Source organism: Diachasmimorpha longicaudata, chromosome 2 (genome assembly GCF_034640455.1).
Source record: "Diachasmimorpha longicaudata isolate KC_UGA_2023 chromosome 2, iyDiaLong2, whole genome shotgun sequence".
Lineage (NCBI taxonomy): Eukaryota > Metazoa > Arthropoda > Insecta > Hymenoptera > Braconidae > Diachasmimorpha > Diachasmimorpha longicaudata.
Window position 1 is genome coordinate 598,275 of NC_087226.1, and position 15,058 is coordinate 613,332.

The window sequence follows — 15,058 nt, forward strand, 5'->3', positions numbered from 1 at the left end:
GAGTCCGAGTCAAGTGAGAAGGTAGAAATTTCTTGGAGGTTCTGCTGCGAGAATAGTGCGACTCATAAGCCGGAAAACTCAGTATGTGATTTCTAACTACTGTCCCGGAATCCCCAACGAATTATTGTTGATTTGTTTAAATAAATTGTCAAGTGCTGGATGTGAACCAGGTCTGTTTCGAGCGGCTTGTTTTCAGAGGCAAGCACGCAACGAACTACGCCAAGGATCGCTTTAAGTTGATTTCAAACAATACAGCAAGTCGTGTAAAAATAGTAAGATAAGTCAACTTATCCTGTCCCAGCAACTCAACCTCCGAGGATATGTCAACTTATCTTCATTTGCGCTGTCATAATGTCACTTATCCTCCTCATTTTTGTTCGACACTGGCACCAAAAATTGATTTTCAGCTAAATCCTTTTGTGAGGACCTCCGGAACAATGTTATGCTTCAATTTAAACAAAAAACCCATTTTCAAAAAAAATGCACTTATCCTAGTTTACCACTTCACGACCGAGTTGTTTTCAGATATCTTATAATTCATGTCCATACCTGCGTTTTTACCCACAAAATGCGATGAAAATGAGTTCTGGTATCAAACTGAAGATTCACTATTTTAGCGGAAGCCGGGTTGCACCACGTGGAGGTAAAGTCGGCTCCTATCCCTTGGGCTAAAAGAACGAGAAAAAATAGCGCAAACATGTTTATACTCATGTTGGAAGTCAACGATGGCAACACTGAACAACTCATGAACTCATGAGCGCATAAATCTCCCCATATATTTGCGCAATTTTTTTCTCCTTTTATCAAAGGTCAGGAGATGTTTAGGTGGATTGTTTTAAATAGGTCACTCTGAATATTTACTCTCTGTGTATGGAACACTCTGTATATTTTTTGATAATAATGTATAAATATACTTTATAATATATAATATTATTATACAGATATATAATTTTGTAATAGAAAATATTAATTGATATGCAGAAAAACAAGAAAAGAGGAGTTTACGTGCCTGTTTGTATATGTAGAAGACATTGAGGGACAAAGGAGAAGATTTTACTATCTATGTCTGAGGGTTTGTGCTCTTGTTTATTGAAATGTCAATCTTTGAAATCAAAATTTTGTATTGGTGATGTCTTCAATTGGCAATTTTTTTGAATTGCGAAATTTCCTACGATGAGGTATACAGGGTGTCCCAGAATTGCACGTCCAAACTTTAAACTTAAGTTGGGGGTGAAATTCTGGATCGAAAAGTCCTAAGCGACTTTTTGATCAGATGCACCCTCTTCAAGTTATTGAGGGTTGAAGTTGGACGAATCAGGGGCGTGGAATACCCAGTCGCACGTTGGTGAGAAAAACATGCGAGTGTAGTGGTGTCCCCACCATACCGTACTACTCCCCTGCAGCGGCAGAAAGAGATGACTGGCGGCGGAGGGTAAGAGGAAGGGGAGGGAAATAAAAAAAATGAACACCCGCCCGCTACATAATAGTAGATTATGACATGAGGACGATAGGTGGAGGATTGTGAGAAGTGTGAAGTTTGCAGCACGAGGCGTGACAAGTCGCAGTCGAGGCGAGCCGGAGGCTTCGCCCCCCCCCCCCCCCCAGCGAAAAACAGAAATAGACTTAATTAAAAAAAAATTATTCTTTAGAAAAATACATAAACAATATCAACTAAAGAAAACGAATCTTAGCGTTTTGCTTAGGTTCTATTGTCCATGGTTGTGTTCATCGAAAGAAGAAATCATACGATTGCAAAATTTATTCACCAAAAAACATTTTATAATTTGTATCAATTTAATTTTATAAAATTTTATAATATTAAAGCACTTATTAATCTTTTAGTATTTCGATTAAGATGAAAAGTGAAAAACAGAATTAGGCTTAATTAAAAAAAAATTATTCTTTGGAAAAATACATAAACAAGATAAATTAAAGAAAACGAATCTTAATCGAAATACTAAAAGATTAATAATGCTTCAATATTATAAAATTTTATAAAATTAAATTGATACAAATTATAAAATGTTTTTTGGTGAATAAATTTTGCAATCGTATGATTTCTTCTTTCGATGAACACAACCATGGACAATAGAACCTAAGCAAAACGTTAAGATTCGTTTTCTTTAGTTGATATTGTTTATGTATTTTTCTAAAGAATAATTTTTTTTTAAATAAGTCTATTTCTGTTTTTCGCTGGGGGGGGGGGGGGGCGAAGCCTCCGGCTCGCCTCGACTGCGACTTGTCACGCCTCGTGCTGCAAACTTCACACTTCTCACAATCCTCCACCTATCGTCCTCATGTCATAATCTACTATTATGTAGCGGGCGGGTGTTCATTTTTTTTATTTCCCCTCCCCTTCCTCTTACCCTCCGCCGCCAGTCATCTCTTTCTGCCGCTGCAGGGGAGTAGTACGGTATGGTGGGGACACCACTACACTCGCATGTTTTTCTCACCGACGTGCGACTGGGTATTCCACGCCCCTGATTCGTCCAACTTCAACCCTCAATAACTTGAAGAGGGTGCATCTGATCAAAAAGTCGCTCAGGACTTTTCGATCCAGAATTTCACCCCCAACTTAAGTTTAAAGTTTGGACGTGCAATTCTGGGACACCCTGTATAAATTGGAACTCATTGATGTAGAGTATATCGAGATTAATATTTTGAGAGCTAAGCAATTGAAATCAGTTGGATAGTTGTCAAGATATTTGCAAAAAATGGTTCAGAAACAGATGGCAAATGAAGAACTGTGGATACAAGAGTAACTCTCTTCATGAAAAATAATGATTCATCGCTCGAATAGCTGTCAGCTTGGAACTACCGGACTATTAATTTTCTTTTCATTCAGTTATTTCACTGAAATGTCTGAGTTAGAGAAAAACCAAGAGTCAAAACGCAAATCATTGAACTCAGGCTTGATTCATTATAAAAAGGAAAAATTGCTAGAAAACTCAGAAGAACTTTTCTTGTCTTGCTTTCTCTTAGGTTAGGGAAGCGGAGTCGAGCTTTTATTACCTAGCGAGAGGCCGCCATAGAGTACATTGACTTTTTTTCAACCACATCATCGCAAATCGCAAATTGCTGCTACCTCAAATATCAGATATTATCTTCGAACTTTAAACATCGTGGGTTGTGGGGAAAACTTATTAAAAATTTGAGAAAAATTCACAAAAAGTTTCCATGTGCTGTCGCCTCACAATCGAAAAGTGTAAATAGAGATTTTCAAAACAGGCGTTGCCTGTAACATAATGAACTAATTTGGCATCATAGAATTCACTGAACGACATAAAAACTCAGAAGCTCAATACTGTAAAAAAACTGATAGAAATAATATAAAGAAGAAAAAAAACAAAAACCATTTATTGACACTTTGCTTCAATCACTTGATGTAAGTTACCATAATAAGCTCAAATAACTTCAAACTATAAACACAAATATCGCATTGTATCGGTCCATTATTAACAATCATTCGATAATATTGGGCGACCGAAAAGGAACTGATGGCGAGGGTGCAAGGGAGTAAATAGAGAGGAATAACATCCCTTACAGAGACTTTGGGGAAACTTTTAGAACCGAATGTCGGAAACTAACTGACCAAAAAGTGGACCAAATAAGATCAGATAAGGAGATAGAATGCTTTCAATGGTACTAGAAAAGAAGAAGAAAGCCCCGATTTGACAAATTAGATCTCGATCGACGGATCATTACGTGGTCAAACCGCTATAATTTGGACAGAGTCTATACAGCTAACTCTCCAGAGTGTCCATGTGGTGACCCCGAGGAAGATGTCAACCACATATTATGACAGCGTCCTAGATATGCCTATCAGCGCATAGAATTAGAAAATTAGTGAATGAGACAACTTATGTTCCCACCATATGATATCAGAGTCTTAAAGATAAAACTGCTAAAAAATAATTGACCAATACCTGGCTAGGGTTAATGTCAAAGTATAAGAAATCTTATGTGTAAATACCGCAAAACTCATGGTTTAGATACTTTAAATAATAATGAAAAACAGATCATTCTACATAATTTCCCAGGAACACTAGAAAATCCGCAAATCGGACGATCACAAAACTTCCATTCGGAAGCAAAAGGTAAAGAAAAATTAATTCAATGCATGCCCAATTTTCTTAACCAACCTACTTTCATTAAAAAATATTGTAAAAATAAATATTAGTAGCGATAATTGAGCTTAAAGCCTGCTTATCCCTCCTTGGTTACTATAATCGCCATTTATTCGAGGCGAGAAATTCACATACTAGAATGAATATCGACGTAACGTGACATTTACAATGAGTGAGTTTCACTACTGCCGGGAAAATGCAAATTTCCCGGCACTGAAGGAAAAGGAGGCTATCACTCATGATCCACATCGATTATCAAGTGAACAATGTAAAAAGTTGAAATGATTGTTATTGATTTGGAAAATAATGGGAGAATTTATAACAAATTCCACAGTTGAAGGAAAATTACTGACGTCTCTGGGCTCGTCGTCTCTGTGCTGGTCCTGTGACCAGAGCGTCCCACATGGAAAAAAAGTAGAAACTAGTAGAGTGGAAGTTTAAGTCCGCAGAAATTTAGCAAACGAAAAACAATGTGTTTATGTAATATACACTACCTCCATGTTTAATAATTTTTGTATTTATTGGAAATGGGTTATATGAAATAATAATTGTGGAAATAATTGAAACTATTTCTCTACTTTATTAATTAACTCAAATAATTGTGCTTGGACGACACATCCGCTCTGTACCGATTCCTTAGAGGAACTAACTAGATTTACATAGGGAAACAACACCCTTGACCTTTTAGTCACAAGCTCTCAAAGAGTCCTATTTATTCCATTTTGGCTACCTACTTGAAATCAAACCTAAACACCATACTCACACTTCTTAGATTTCCAGTCCATAAAAATGTTTTTTTCATTTAAAGTATAAACCCTCAGAAGAGAATGACTGCTTCGGCACGAATTGATTCTGGTAATTTCATAACGTGAAATGTGAATACTGGACCATTCCTATACGCGTATTTTCTTAATTATTTTTGTTGTAGTTGGAAAATTTTGTTTTTCTCAATAATATGTTCGGTAGTCAATCAGTTATACATTTACATTACATTTTTAAAGAACTTTATGGATGGTGACTATACATTTTTGATTCAGGTCTTTGAAAATTGATTTTAGTATGGTGAAGAGTGTATGAACGATAGAAGGCTATGGATCATGAAATCTTTGGGCTGACAGTCCCAGAGAACATGATAGAGGTCTTCGCTAGGATGATCACATTTACAAACGGCTGACTCAATAGATCTTTTGCGTTTGAGGTAACAGGCCAGATGGTAATGCTTTGGGCGAGCATTTTTTGTTGTCTCGTTGATTGCAACGCACTCTGCATTTCTTAGCTACTACGACTACTACTAGAAAAAGTGGAGGGGTAGGTGTCGCGTATGTATATCCGGTAGCACTAGGCCTCAGTCAGTGACTTTAGGGATGGACATTTATAATCAAAGCCCTTTCTTGGCCGATGCCCTACCGGCAATCTCGATCACAAGTCTACCTCAGGAGCAGGGTTGGGCATGTAAAATACGTCACGTAAAATACATAGTATTTTACGTTTTCACCTTTTTCAAACGTATAAAAAGTAATATACACTTCATACAACAACGTAAAATACGTATTATACGTCACGCCGTGTCGCATGGAATTTACATGTTTTTGCACTGATGAGAGTTAAAATATTCGATGAAAAGTCAATTTCATATGTTTCGCGACATGCTATGTATTTCATTTCCCCGTTCCGCACACTGTCAAGCGCCAAACCTGAACCTAGTAACTCGGCGAGACAGCAAAATCCCCAAATCAGTTGTTCATTTCCCCCTGAGACATGTGAATGCCGATGAAAGAAACCGTGTCCTGTAATTTAGTTAGAACATCATTTCGTTGTAGTCAATTCATCCATCCAATTGAATGATGAAAAAAGGTGGACGACGACTCCACAATTTTTGGGAGAATGGCGCATTCGAGCGTCAAAAATTGAATGGAAAAACAGTGACGTACTGCTTGATTTGTAAAGATCACTTGTCCAATACGGCAGAGGAGAGACTAAGAATTCACAGGTGAGTGATTTCAATCTATATTCAATCTTTGATATTAAAGGGCAAAAAGCTCCGGTTCAAATTGATTAAAATTAGTGGCATTGCTAAAATCACTTCTTACCCCAATAGAAACACATGCAGAAAGGCAAGAGGCTCTTCAAATCCCTCTGAAAATCGACAGAAGTCAAATCAATCACCAGATGAGAATTCGAACATCCAGTCCCTATCCGCGGTATCGATCGAGAAAAAAACATCTCCAGCTTCCTGTCCTCCATACTCAAGTAGAGCGTGATACTGCTCTTGGGAAATTTATTTATGGATGTAATATTCCTTTTGAGGCAGTCGAATCAAAGATGTTCCTGGATCTCATAGCACACTTACGTCCTTCATATAAACCAATTCCTGCAACTTTACTCTCAGGGCATTTGCTAGATAACATCCACACTGAACTAACCGACAATCGTTCAGTACGTCCCACTTCGGAAGGAATATTGAGCATTACAGAGACAGAAATTCAATCGAAGGTTCACGTAATTGGGTTTTTGAACTCTCAGCAAAAGACAGATTATTTAAAAACTTGGGATGTTTACAGGATGAGATTGAATTTATCAGCAATATTCAATGAAGCAATTCATTTAGCTACCACGAAGTTTGGAGTCTCTGTATATGCTCTTATCACCGATCAAGACATTCAGCTAATTGAAAAAGAATCTCTTGAAGGGGTATGGCTATTACAATGCAATAGCTCATTCGCTATATCAGTAGAAATGAGTATTCGTGACGTAGAGTTGAAGGAAAAGGTACGATATGTACTCGAAGAATTTATGACAACTGGATTAGACAAGGAAGTGATACTGCGAGGGGGAGTCTCCAACGATCTTCAAGACAGTTCCTCTTATAAAAATTGGAACCTGCTCTCAAATTTTACCAATAATCTCCAAGTTATGATACAAATTATGGGGGATAGAAAATTGACGTTGGGGAAAGAAGTAATCAACATCCTGATTGATGAATCTGTTGAAGAGCCGGTCAATAAAACATTGAAAATGTTGAAGCCGCTTCACACTCTCATGAAAAAATGCCATGAGGGAACTACGATTGCTGATGCAACCGAGGATTGCCTGATGCTGGCGTCAGACGATGACCCTTCATATGATGGAATTCGATATCAGATTTATCAATTTCTGTCTCCAATAATGTTGGTGACAAACTTTCTTCATCCAGTGTACAGAGGAAAGCGTTTCATAAAGGATCAAGCTTGCATGCAGAGGGTGATGGAGTTTTTGATCGATCATCTTGAGGAAGAAGGAATAGAAAGCTTCGGGAAGTTCCAAGAATCTCTCACGAGTAGAAAAATACACTAATCGGCTAACCTATTGGCAGGCTGTTTCATCTGTACATCCTCAGTTATCTTCTCTCCCTCTTAAACTACTGAGATTGCCTGCAGCAGTACCAAAGATGAAAGGACACCCAAAGCATGTGAATAGTTTATCAGCAGACCAATTTGAGAAGCTGAAGGACATTTTCTATTATCTCAATATTTAGACTGAGCAAACGGTATGTGACTGATGAGTGCAACATAATGTGATATGTTTGTTCGATGATTTGCTATTTATTTGAAATTTTATGACTGTTAGAGTTGTGACCTGATTAGTTCTTAACTAAGCTAAGAAAGTGATTAGGATATTCTTCTCAAATAAAGTGTAGTTTCTCCAACAAAATTTTGTAGAATTTTTATTTACTAATAAGATGTATGAAAACGAATTAATCCCAATCGATCAAATCATCGTCATTATCATACTGTTCATTAATTTTTAAAGAATAATAAATGTCAACTAGTTTCATTGAGCGATCAACTGTCAGACGATTACGCAGGTCTGAGTGAACGAAAGCCCACGATGAAAATAATCTCTCGAGCTGTGCGGAGGATGCAGGAATTTTACATAATTTGTTTGCCAGATTTGCCAGTTCAAGATAAAATGGACCAGCTGCAGTCCAAAACGTTTGAGGCGTTATATAATTTCTGTTCTGCAATTTGCAGAAAATACCTGTGTTTTGCTGATTCTGAACTAGTCCGGATTCTTTCGTGGCTTCACTCATTTTTAGCTCCTGTGTAATGAAGTCTTCGACCATTTTCATCTTCATCTTGTTATGAGCAAAGCGCTTACCTCGATACTGGGGATGTAAAAAATTTGCAGCCCACACAATAGATTTTAAAACTTCATTCAAACGGCGTTTCAACAGCTTTTGTAATTCATCATTAACCGTTGGTATAATCAATTGCAACCATTACTCATAACCATCGGCTAGACTGCAGCTCGATCTCTGGCAAACATTGATTAGCTGATAGATAGGATCAAAAAGAAGGATATAATCCTGTAATTCGGTCTTGAAAGCGGGATCTCTCAACAGCTTCTTGTTTTCAACGCTCAATTGAATTTTGTGTTCATCGATGAGCATTTTCATAAGATGGAAGTTTTTCAATAAACATCTAAACGCATCTCGATGTCGCAAGCCAGAATAATTCTGGAGCCTCCCAATTGCTTCAACTCATGTTCTGCTCCGGGAGTTTCGAACTCACGTAGAAGTTTATTCACCTTTTTTGTGAATATCTCAGGGACAACAGCCTTTGCCAATAAATTACCACTATGGCTCTGACAAGTAGTATGCCATATGTCTACTTTCTTTCCCATCGATACCATGGCCGATGCATTGTCCGATACAACTGCATAAACATCGATATTGAACTTTTCTTGTGCTAGGCACTTAGCCTCATCCACAATTTTCCTCAATTCTTCGCCTGTTTCACTTACTTCCGTCAAATCCCACGATTTCAAAAATATGCTCTTGGAATTTACTTTGTGAATGGTACAAACGACATTTTTGGTATTAGCTGCTGAGTTTGTCCAGCCATCAGTGAGCAGAACGCCCTGTGAACTGCGTAATGACACTGGGTCATGGACTAGGCTCTGTTGTACTTTGTCCAATAATTTTGTTGGCAATTTTTTTCTGGTGGGGATTTTGTAGGTAGGACGTAGGAGGCCAATGAAATTCTTGAAATGTGGAGATGCTACAACATTAAATGAAATGTTGCATGCGAAAAAGAACTGCGCGAGAGCGAAGTCGATTGCATCCTCTGTTGGATTTGAGTTGTTCGAAGATGACTGCTTCTTATATAGAAAAATATATACATTAATAGCTCGATAACAATAGTTATACCATGTCAGAAAAGAGTGATTCGTTACCTACGTTGTTAATTGTGGAAGAACTCATGATTTTAGTGGAACGCACTTTATTAATAGTTCGTAAATGAAATATAATTATATATATGAGGGGCCTTTGATATACACAAAATTATGAATGTAGTGTATTGTATCGAACTGAAGTGCTCACTGCTCAGTATCGACATTTAAATGTATCGATAGATTATGTATCTATGTATGAAATATCGATATTATTCAAACTGAAACAAAGCTTTTCACATTTGCTTCAATGCTTTCGTTTTTAACACAAATTTCATGAAAAATTGGTGAACCATCCGGGAATTAACGAAGGTAACAAGGAGAATTTATATTTCATGAAGGTCACAAGGGTAAGAAGTACTATCGTAAAGTAACATTGTTGTGATCCTTTTAATGCTCGCCTCTAGTAACATTTAATAACTCCCTGGTGAATCTCATGAAATTTCGCCATTTACTTATCACCCTCATGACATTCGACCTCCGCAACCATTTAGATACTTTTTACAGTTTATACTTTTTTAACGTATTTTACGTAAAATACGTGCATTCAAAATCCGGTCGAATGTAATAAATCGTAAAATACATTTCATACATTTCTTACATAATTTACGTGTATTATACGTATAAAGTAAAAAACCCTAGATCCCACCGATTTACCCAACCCTGCTCAGGAGGAAATCCTGGTCTCTTGCATATGATTGAGAAAGGAGCAATACCGTTCCATACCAGTCACTTGAATCATGTAGGATGATTTCGACCAAGTGAGACCAAAGACACTCAGATTCTGTTTGGCTTCTGGATGAATGCGATAAATGCGTTTTGATTCAGCGTTGTGCTGACGTTCCGCAAAAATTGGAGGTTGCATCTCCCTTATGTAGTCCTTATACATCTTTCCTTGTGACGGTGCATGACGGATGTTCAACCAATTGCATGTTTTTAATTGATTAGCTGGTCAATTAATGTTTTTTTCACTTGACTGGCTGGTCAATTATTATTTTTTAATTGACTATCTGATCAATTGAAAACATGTGATCGGCTGAACACTTCCTCTCCCCCCCTTTCCTCCACCACCTTAAGGGAAGGTTTATAAGGACTACTCCCAGATGCCGCTGCCCAGAATCAGAGCGTATAGCCCTGAACATGCAAACTGCAGCCCATTGCAAAACGTCAATACAACGCTGAATCAAAACCGTGGCATCCATTCGGAAGCCAAAAGAATGTAATTCATGGCCGCGAAAACCTCAAAACTAAAAAAGAAACTCAGATATTAACGATAAATTATGATTTTACCAGATTCTGTTTTCTGGAATCAGGTATTAACTATATTTGGTGTACCCTGACGTATAATAACTGACAGGGGTACTGCCTTCACTTCCCATCCTTGCAAGGTTCCTTGCACAGACGATGGTACCAAACACGCACTCAATGCTGTGGCAGTACTTCGAGCCACTGCTCAATGTGAGTACACGATTCGCTTTGTGCTTAACTCATTCGCAACGACCTATGCTGGGGAACTCGAGGATCTGGGAGATGTTAAGCTGAAGCAGGCGCAAAGTGCCATAAATTGCACCATCAACAGAACCACTCGACTGTGTCCAAGGCGGTTATTGTTTGGGTATAAGCCATGTCATCCCGCGCATGCGAGGTCACTGGCAGATCCGAGATTTTTAGGAGCAGGTAAATCTGAAGATGCTAAGAGACTCGCGAAGCCGCGAAGGGTGCAATAAATGCTGAGCAGCTCAGGGCACTTCAGTATGTCATATGTTACGTAGGAATGGTAACCTCCACTGCTCCTGCCATGGAGGATCGCAGGTTCTCCTTTCATTTTTGATTTGAAGCATTTAAATCATCAGGGTTACGCAGTTGCGTTAAGTAAACATTCATTTCATATGGATATTTACAAAAAAGATCTTGGAGTATACATTGACTTTAACTCTACTGAAAAATAAATCTATTTTTTCGTTACTGAGGCGCAGAAAGCGCTTCCTACCTGGCTGGTTTAAGGACGATAGGTTAAAAATTATAAGACGGGACTACACCGAGATACATTACAGCTCCTAGTAGTATAGGTGCTTACCTACCCTCCGCGATCTACTATGCCTCTAACGGAGACTGTCGGAACTTCAGAGTGACATGACAATTGAGCGTTATTCATTTTTTAGTATTTCGATTAAGATTCCCCCACCTCTCTTCGTGCGTTCCTTCGTCCACCCACCATAGGTCTTCGTAACGAAAAATAGATTATGACATGAGGACGATGGGGTCGGATTGTGAGTCATGTAAAGTTTGCAGCACGAGGCGCGGCAAGTCGAAATCGAGGCGAGCCGGAGGAGAGACTCCTCACAATCCTCCACCTATCGTCCACATGCCATAATCTACTATAGTTACACGAATAGTTATTGTACTGAGGGAGACCCTCACATCATACGGAGTACACGAACACGCTCTCCTATAAGTTTCTCTATTAATTCACCACGTTCTTGAACCTAACGAGGACATTGCGGGGGGTGAGGATAGACAGCATTCCTGGTCCGAACCAAGATATTGCCTTCAATCGGCTGAAACTCGGCCCACTGTTGGTCATTCCTCATCTACTCCCAGGGATGCGGAGGTGGGTCACATTTGACAGCATGAAGCTGGATTAGTGAGTTGACAATGCGGTCAGAAGATACGCTGAGAAGTAATTGCTTCAATGGCACTCGGGAATGGTTAATGCTTATCCAAGAGTAATCGCCCGAAAGGGTGTTCTGAGGTGGCTTAGGCGCCAAATCTGTTGGATCCGAGGGGAGGACATGATTTCAATCATACAAAAACCTTCAGATAGAGGTAGAATTGGCGGTCAAGTTGATCGGATTTTGCGAATAAGAAGTAGTAATCTCATGGGATTGGAACCAGCTTGGGGGCCTTACAGCATGAAACCTTTGATTATCTCAATCCTGTTGTATGAAATGGTGTTTGCATGGATATGGTGCGTCATTGGTAAGCGGAATTGAGCACTCCAAAGGTATTAATGCCAGGTGAAGTTGATCGAATACCTCATCTACACGAAGTTACAACTGTAATAAAATAGTATATTTTGATACAAGTGTGAGAAGGTGGCAACGAATGTGAAGTTGCCAATCACACGAATTAAAACACCCCGTCGCACGTGTATCCGAATTATACTTTTTGTTGGTGATGTTACGTTCAGGGAATGGTAAACTGTGCCATTTTTCGTTTACCAGTCAACGAAAAGACACTTTTCGATGCGGTCTGGATGTTGCAGCAATGACACAATTGATATTATCGGAACATATACCGAGTTCGATCATGGGCTTGGTCAAGCCGAATGTGGGAAATTTATTTTGGCGTGTCATGAGAGGCCCTTTTCTAAGTATTGGGACAAAGGCGGTTCTATGTGCCCGGCCAAGAGAGCTATATTTATTTAAAAATAGATGAGATCATAAATAGGCGAAAGGCATCGAATACAGTAATGCCAGTATAAAGTTTTACTTTTTCGAGTAGTCCCACTCTACGGAATTACCACTTGAAATGGTGTCCTTCATTCCTAACATCGAAGGAAATAAGTCATGATGATATTAGCATATCTTGGTGATGCCGATCGGAGTTTCGAGTAATACAGCGGTGGCGATCTTCATGAAGACAAGAGCACAGCGAACCTTACTCATCAATTATTTATTGAAATGATATTTTCATATTCTTATTGGTCTTTACTACTAAGCACTTTTGTAATATTTATTTATTCCATGTATACCATATTCGAGGTCTACATTGTATTTGCGGTCTCATGGCTCGATTTCCTCTCCATCAGTGTCGCATTTACCACAGGAGCTGTGCTTCACGTACACTCTCCTGGTGACCAAGAAAAATTTTGGAAAACTTTGGCCGTCACGACATTCATTAAACAAGCTTTATTGAGAAACAATATTTCCTGATGATTCTTCTAATTGTTGGTGTCTAAACTTCCGTTTGACAACTTCCCAAAGGTTCTAATTCCAATGCTCTAAGCCGGACTCGAACCCACGCCTCTTGAGTTCCGTCGTCCGGCCGAGCGATTTAACCAATGGGGCCATCGTCGTCGTTCACTTCTGCCATATATTAAGGCTATTTCTCTTGCGAAAAGACTACTTTTTAGTGAATTTGATATAATAGTTTTACACAATGAATCTATTCACTACAATCACGAGATAAGCAAGAAAAAACAAGTAAAAACTAATTCTTTAAAAGTAATCTATGACAAAATCAACTGCCTCTTGATTTAAATCCGTCCGTCTTGGGCTGAGTTGAATTTTCTAAACTAATTTGAGGAATTTTTCTTTCGAAATTTAGCCACCACTTATACATTTTTAGTACAATGCCCTCTAGAACAATGCGTTTCTCATAATTAGTCACTTGGGTCAGGATTAGTTTCAGGAGAAAGCGGCATGACATATATAGTGAAAAGTTTGATGAATTAATTTTTTTGTTTCTGATATTTATTAAATTTTCAATGGAAGTAATTGTTTCACATGGACATTCGATCATCATATTGGATTTACACATTTCATGGCTAGAGCTTGTAATGTAAAATTAACGCACTTCATTAGATTCTGTCAAATGATGAGACAAGAGATAGTGATATAGCTTGTCAATTTTCTAACTATAAATAATTTGTCAGTCAATTATCGACAAATCACCTATAGATCTCTAATGATGTTCGTATTCAATTTCCAATTTATCAAACCCATCAATACAAATTATTAGATTGATCATAAAATTTCTGAAAGTTGTTGATAGTGCATATCAAGTCAAGAAAAATAGAAAAAAATAGGATTATCTGACGATGTATATATCAACGATAGGATAGAATATGGTGCAAAGGACGATGAGTTCTGCGTTTTGAATGCGTGAAAAAAAAGCAGACGACCGGCATTATTCGACTGAAGTGCTCGATGTCATCGATACGAATTCGATTGGTAGTACGCATCCAAATGAATCAGCAAAATTCTTCAAGGTCATTTCTGCAATTCTCCAAAAGCCGTTTATTATAAATCAATAAAAAATCTGCAAGTGTCAAATTGCTCTGAATGTTTGCAGTTGCAGAAGGGTAATGAGAGTTGGAAAGCAATGAAAATGATAAAGAAGGAAAAACATAAAAATTTAAATATAAAAAAGCAAAAAACTGAAAAACTGAAAAACTTGGGGTTGAATAAACAGTTAAAATTTTTTGAAAAAATGTCTCTAAAAGTGGGACCCAGATGATTCAGAATGATTTGAAACAAAAAGCTTGGAGTTTTCATATTTGGAGATTTTTGTTCTCGATTGCTTTTACGATTTCATCAATCAAAGATTTTACGTGATTGAGATCTCGTAAATGACGGGGTACGAAGCGTCGGATTCCGCAATTTACGTTTTTCGAAATCATAATTTAGGTTTTTCTTACAGACCAGAGAGTCAAACTTTTGATCGCCTCTCATGAACTTTATCTGTCCCAAGTACGAACAACAGAGAATCAAACTTTTAGATAGACTCAATAAATCAAAATGGTTTGTGCCATTTACTTTTGTAAAATTCGCAAATGCAACAGACTTTAAATGGATAGTAGAAATATGTGAATACCTTAGAGACTAAAACTCAGATATAAACTAAGAACTGTACAATTGCCCATTTTTTCTCTACTTCGAGTATTTTTGTCATTGCTGCCACTTTCAGACCCTGTCGAAATATACTATTTTGCCACT

At 38.0% G+C, this 15,058-nt stretch overlaps 1 long non-coding RNA gene across 1 annotated transcript in view; it reads left to right on the forward strand.

Moving 5' to 3' along the window:
* The window catches only part of LOC135173103 (uncharacterized), a 45,671-nt gene extending 37,925 nt beyond the window's left edge, over positions 1-7,746 (forward strand). Inside the window, exons 2-3 of the long non-coding RNA XR_010301246.1 lie at positions 5,948-6,117; positions 6,226-7,746. This is a non-coding gene — a long non-coding RNA (uncharacterized LOC135173103). The remainder of the gene's footprint in view (positions 1-5,947; positions 6,118-6,225) is intronic.
* Positions 7,747-15,058: the final 7,312 nt, after the last annotated feature.